The following is a 6,611-nucleotide window of genomic DNA, read 5'->3' on the forward strand; positions in this document are numbered from 1 at the left end:
TTGACGGGGCGGCGGCCAATGGGGCGCGCCCATGCCCCGCGCGCAGCCAATGGGCGCGCGGGGGGGGCGGAAGGTGCCCGCTTGGAGGCGGCGGAGCGGCGCAGGTACGGGCGGGCGCGGCGCGGGCGGGGGGCGCCGGGCACGGCCCGGGGGTCGCCGCCCCCTCCCCACCCCGGGCAGAGCCGCCCCCGGACCCGCGGCCCCACCGTCCCGCAACTTGGCTGGGGGAGGCCGGGCCGCGGAGGGGCTGGGGAAAGGCGGGGAGGGAGGGAGGGAGGAAGGAGGTGGGGGGGGCGGGTCCCCCCTCCCCACGCAAGGGAGTTGCGGGTCGGGGGTCGCGGGGGGCGCAGGGCCCGGGGTGCGGGGGGAGCTCCGCCCCGCCGCGCTGCCCCCGGGGGGCCGGGCCCGGCCGGCTCCGTGCGGAGCGGGGACCCCCCCTCGCCCGCCCCGCGCCTCCATTTTAGCCCCGGGAAGCGCGGCCGGGCCCGGGGGGCTCCCAGAAGGAGCAGAGGGAGTGGGGGGCTCCCCCCTGGTGCCCCGCGCCCCCGGGCCGGCCTGCGAGCGCTGCCGGGCCCGGCCCCGCCGGCCGGCCCGGGGCGGGATGGAGGTAACGGGGGAGAGGGGCTGCAGGGCCCCCCCGTGACAGCCCTTTCTCTCCCGCAGGTCCCGGGTTTTCCCACCCCCCGGAGTACAGAAATAAGGAACTTGTCCCCCCCTGCCCGGCGGAGGCTGGAAGGACCCCGAGGCCGCCCGTGTGCTGCCCACCTGGAGCGCAGGTGTGAGGATGGGCCCGGCCGCGATGCCCACCCAGGTACGTCCCGCCCGTGCCCCCGGCCGGGCCCAGCTCGGCGCTGCCCGGACCCCGCTCCGGCCGGGCCGGGGGTGCTGGGGGGTGTCGGCAGGAGGGGGTTTGGCTTCTGACCGTGCAGGATGAGCCTGGAGCCCTGCACGTAGTTTCTTGGCGGATGCAGAACTTTAAAATGGAGGTTTTGGGGTTTTGGCTGAGAGTGTGGATTCATCCCGTGGGGGTTTCTCTCTCCAAAACCATTTCAGTGCCCACATGTAGTGGAGAGATGTGTAGGCTCCTCTTGGGAGCTTGTGTGTGTGTGTGTGTTTACAGGTGTTACCTGTCCTTGCGTGCAAGAGTGTCAAGACATCAAGGTGTGACCTGTCCAGAAAAAGAAAGATCTCCTACTTTTCTTCTCCCTTTATTGTGTGCATCCTTAAACCCCAGGTTTACATTGATCAGGTCCCTTTAATTTGCTGATATTCTCTGTCTTACGTAGGTATTTATGATGTCAAAAGAGTTTTTTGTGTGCACCTGTCAGAGGGGTCTTGCCTTTGTCCCATGAAAACCAAAGGTCTAAATGTGGGTTTTCCTCCTCACATTTCCATGTTTCTGGTTTCCTCACGTATGAGGCGCCTGCAGGGCTTCTGGGTCTGGAGTGGAGCGTGGTGAGGGTTTGCTGATGCTTCTCTTGAAAAGTCACCTCTTGCCTTGCTGATGTTGTTACAGGTTAAACTGTGTGTCCTAAACACTCAATGTAGTTCTGTGCAGCTGAATAAAACCTGAAGGGAAGCGCTGAAGGGAAGGATTTTTCCCTCTTTTCATAAATCTACAAGCCAAAGCAGCCTGACTTTAGATCAATTATGGAGGCTGAATTTAGACAAATTCTCTTGTAATGGGAAAACCAAAAATATTTTCTCAATCCCTTCACACTGACCTTAGACAAATCTGCTGTGGTATCTGATCTCCAGTTGGCCAACACAGCAGCAAAGGTTCTTAGCCTTTGTACACAGAGTAACAGTGAGTTGTTCTGTGGGCTTTGAGAAAGGAATTAAACCCCTGTGTTGTGGGTTTTGGAGGTTATCAGCAAACATCTTGGAAATCTGTGTTCCTGCAGCTCCTGCCGACGCCGGTGGGAATCAGGAGATAACTAATCTGGAGCCTGGTCCTGGTTTCCAGAGTGCCACAGGCTGCTGGGGTTTGGCTCGTGGCTGAGTGGAGCCTGGCACCCGTGTGGGTGCTCGTGTAGCCTGGGGTGCCGTGAGCCCCGTGTGTGCCCAGCCAAGGAGGGGCACAGCGGCCCACAGCTCTGCCTGGCAGAATGTTCTGGTTCCCAGTGTGGCTCCTTGGCCTCTTAATGCAGCCTGGAAAACTCGGGAGGAGTAGAAAAGCAAGATGTGAGGGTGATGAAGCCCTTGTGGAGTGGAGAGGTGGTGCCAGTGGCCAGGGAGGCCGCAGGTGGTGCCTGTGTGTGCAGCCTGGGCACTGCAGAGAGACCCCAGCTTGGGGTTTGGGAGGCCCTGGAGGGTGTCTCTGATGGAGCAGGTGAGGGAAGGGGACATGGGAGGATCACACCAGTCCTTTTTGCTTCGGCAGGAGCCGAGGGGAAAGAGCTGTGCCTGTGGGGGTGCTGAGGGGGGTCGTGTTGGGCTGTTGTGTCCACTCAGCATCTTCACTTAAGAGGCTTTTGCTTCTTGTGGTGAGGGTCTAGTTGGACCTTGATTTTTGGGGTGTGTGACTGTGCCATCTGTTCCTGTGCCAATTGCTTTACCTGTGTGATTAGGAGCTGTTTGAGGGCTGTCCTGGCCTTGAGTTGTGCTCAAGATCTACCACCCAATATTATTGTCAGAACTTATGATGCTTTATTATTACAGAAGAGACTGACTCCATTATAGCCCTTGAGTTTTGTAAAGCCTGTTACCTGCAGCTCCTCAAAGGGGAGGGAGGTTTCTGGGAGCAGAGGAGCAGGAAGGTCTGCCTGGTCCTTCCCAGGAACGTGCAGACTGTGCTGCTCCAGGGCTGGCTCTGCCATGGCCACAGGAACGGGGACTCCCTGCCTTCTCCTCGGCGTTGCCATTTCCCCGTGGTTGCCTGGGCACCGATTCTCCCATGCTGGACCTGTGATAGGAAGTGCTGTTGGTAAGAAGAGCATGTAGGGACGTGAGTTTTTCGCCCATGAGCTTTGATTTCTGGCTGTGTTGCTGAGGGTGTGAAGGCAGGTGGATTTGTCCGGGGCTGAGGAATTTGTGTGAGCCCTGAAACTCAGGGCTCAGACTTGCAGGCTGTGTTATCTCTGGAACAGGAGATCTCAGAGCACAGCCCTGATCTCAGGGGCTGGTTGATTCTTCAGCATGACCAAAGGAATAAATAATCTAATGCCCTGCTTATCAGCTCTGGTTCAGTCTGGTGAAACTGCTGCTCCAGTTTGGGATTAAACTGAATCAGGAGCAGCTACCAACAGAGTGGTAATTTTCTCCCCCAAGTCTAGAAATGCAAACAGCAGTAGAAATGTTCCAAGTGCCCTACAGCAGAATTAGAAATTAATTCTGTTAGTGGATCTGAGGAAAGCCGTGTGAAAAAGATGACTGTGACATGAATCAACAAACAGACTCAAAACTGGTGTCAGTGTTGGTCGTGGCAGAGGGAGAGTTGTCACCTCCCGGGGTCAGCAGTGACTGGAGGCTGGATTTGGGAGTTCTGGGTTTGCTGTTGGCTCACTCAGGGAGCTTGAGGTGCAAGATTTGGTGCAGGTTAAATCCCTGAAGGTGTTCTGTGAGCTTCAGCCATGGCTTGTGGATAAAGGAGAGTGGATCAGGACTTTCCAACTGGTAGAGGGAGAGAGGGTTGAGTTGTGCAGCAGGAATAAACCCAGTCTCCCTCTCAGCCCTGTGCTGGCAGCACACCAGTGCTTGTTAACCAGTTGCTGAGTTTTTACCTAATTCTTCTAACTTTTATTTACATGAAAGCTTACTTTATTTGTTTATCACATGGTGGACTCAAATATTACCCCAGCAGTGGGAACACAGTGTGAAATGTCTCTGCTGTAACTACACAAACCCATCAGGATTATTTCAGTGTTCAGGTTTGAAAGGGCTGTCCCCTAAAACTCCATTAGCCTCTGTCTCATGGTTTTATAAGACATGGGCTTTAAATGGTCAGTGCAAGTTAGATCACATTTCCCTTTCCTCTCCCATGATACAACTACCTGAAATGGGAGGAATGCAGCTTTTAAAGGTGAGCTGTCACCTTACTTATTCTGCTCTTCATTTATATTTAATGTTACTGCTTGCATCATTAAATGTCTGGGGTCACAGAGTGTGTTCTGCATGAATCATCCATAAAGTATTACCTCAGTTCCTGCCATCACAGTGTTTCCTGAGCAAATATCCATCAAACCTGGGATCTGAGGCCCTTCTTGTCCTTCTTATCCTTGCCCTTCTTGTGCAGTTTCATACCTGTGTTTTGGATGGATGGAAGCCAACATGGTAATATTTATGGCAGGTCACGGGCACCTACGTGATACATGATTACAATTAAATGTAGATTTGGATGCTTTTCCCTCTGCAAGTTGATAAAACCCAGCTATCACTCCCCAGCTGGAGTAACAGCTTGAAAATTCCGGGTGTTTTATTGTGGGTGCTCAGCCAGATGTTCTTCTTCAGGAAGTCTTTCTCTGTGTTCCCCAAACTGGAACAAATAGAAGTTCCCATGAGGACTCTGTGAAGCCTCTTCTGCCCAATGTGCCTTGGTCTGATGCAACAGTGGGGAGTATTCCAGTGCTTTTTGGCAGGAGGAGACCAACGCCTTTGGCAGGGACTCAAACACACAGTGGTGAGGTTTGTTGCCTTCATTAAACAGCCTGACATTCTCAGCCACTCATCCCTATGGAAACCATAGGAATACATTTCACAGCACAGACCATACATAGAAACATGCATGGAAACCTTCACTGGTTTAAAGTATCTCATTAGGGTATCACAGGAACAAATGCCCCTCGAGTTCACTGCAGTTTAAATAATTTCCCCCTCATCTGCTTATCCTGAAGTGACCTGGGTGACCTTGAGAGGTGCTGATGGTCCAGAGAGTAATACTCCAATATGAAAACAAGCACTGAGTGACAGGACAAGAGGGAATGGCTTCCCACTGCCAGAGGGCAGGGATAGATGGGATATTGGGAAGGAATCCTTCCCTGGGAGGGTGGGGAGGCCCTGGCACAGGTTGCCCAGAGAAGCTGTGGCTGCCCCTGGATCCCTGGAAGTGTCCAAGGCCAGGTTGGACGAGGCTTGGAGCAACCTGGGCTGGTGGAAGGTGTCCCTGCCCATGGCAGGGGGTGGCACTGGATGATCTTTAAGGTCCCTTCCAACCCAAACCAGTCTGGGATTCTGTGTTGTCCTTGGAATTCTGTATCAAATGGCTCAATCTAAATCAAGGAGGTTTTCAACAAGCAGTTTAACTCAGATCAATCACTCAGCTTTTTTGGCTGCATAGTAGTATATTCATTTCCTGTTCTTATCAAGGAAACTAAAATTCCATTGATCCAGAAGTCCCCAAGGAAGATGCAGGTTTGTAGCTCACCTTAGGATATGTTACTTGAACAGATACCTGCATGATCAGGGAGGGGTTGCTGAGCTCCACCAGCCTCTGTTTGCCTTCACTTTCTGTTTTTTAAGGACTTTGCCCTTTTTCTTTCCCTTTTAGTGAGCATTTTCAGGATAGGTGGCTGGCACATGCTAGGGAATGTCTTCCTTACCATGATTCTGGGGAAGGAGAATAGCAGGAGAGCAGTGATCACTGCAAAGGTCTCTTGTTGCTGCAGCTTATCTATATTTAGCTTTAAACCAGGCAAGTCTTGCATCTTCTGAAGCCTCTGTGGCCACTGACATTTGAGCTTGCCTTTTGTTAGGATGAGGTTGCAAGTGAAGATGCAGAAGTTGTGGTGGTATCTGCAGGGTCTCATCGCTCTGTTCTTCCGTGGCCATCACCTTTTCCACCTTCAGGGTGTTTCCCAAACTGATTTAGCATCTCTGCAGGCTCAAAAGTCTTAAATATTATCATTTAAAAGTGTTAATATAGCTTTATGTACAACTGTGCACGTACTTATTGTGCAGAGACTGTTAAATTTCGGAGGCAGGTGCAATCAAAGCAAGTCATGAGGATTAATAGGTGGGAGAGATGAGGCAGCAATCAGGTTAGAGGAGCTGGGTACACAACTCTCACCAGATGTTGTGGTTTGTGTGTTCTGGATAGAGGGTGATTCATAGGAGGACTTAAAGGATGATGCAGTAAAAATGTGGATTCACTGGGGAGAGCTGTTCTTGTTCATTTGGAGCATCTCAAGAGCAGGAACAACCTGTGTGAGGGACTTGTGGGTGGGGGTGCCTGGTCCAGGAGTTGCCAGGTGACCTGGAGATGTTGTGGCACAATTTCGAGTGGGAAATGGAGCCTGGAAGGGCTGAAGGAAGGTACTTGTCAGAGGCCAAAGCTGTATAATTTTGGGCTGCACAGCAATTTTTGCTACATCATCTCCAGATCAGGCTGGACAATGGAAGCTGCAGCTGTGTCTGTGCTGCAGGAAGATCCAGACCTGTACTGGACTGTCAGGCAGGAGATCTGGGCTCTTGGTCAGGTGCCTCAGCAGAAAACTCTGCACTGCAGAGTCAACAAAAGATCAGAAACTTTATTGCACAGGAAGTTCTTTTTAACTTCCTTCACAACAGATTGTCCCCTCTCTTCTGCTCCAGTATATAAAACCACATTTGTTGCTACTTCTGCTTTTTAGCTGAGCTGAATTCAAGGTACATAAAAAAAAATAAATCAGAAGTTT

General features: G+C 52.4%; 1 protein-coding gene across 2 annotated transcripts in view; it reads left to right on the forward strand.

Annotated features, from left to right (window-relative positions):
- Positions 1-651: 651 nt before the first annotated feature.
- The window catches only part of KANSL1 (KAT8 regulatory NSL complex subunit 1), a 101,526-nt gene continuing 95,566 nt past the window's right edge, over positions 652-6,611 (forward strand). Inside the window, exon 1 of one of the 2 annotated variants that reach the window (XM_017833308.1) lies at positions 652-811. The gene's annotated coding sequence lies outside the window, so the exon portion shown is untranslated. The remainder of the gene's footprint in view (positions 812-6,611) is intronic. The other variant, XM_017833305.1, reaches the window with a different exon arrangement.

This window comes from Lepidothrix coronata, unplaced genomic scaffold (assembly GCF_001604755.1).
Source record: "Lepidothrix coronata isolate B3197 unplaced genomic scaffold, Lepidothrix_coronata-1.0 Scaffold213, whole genome shotgun sequence".
Classification (NCBI taxonomy): Eukaryota; Metazoa; Chordata; class Aves; order Passeriformes; family Pipridae; genus Lepidothrix; species Lepidothrix coronata.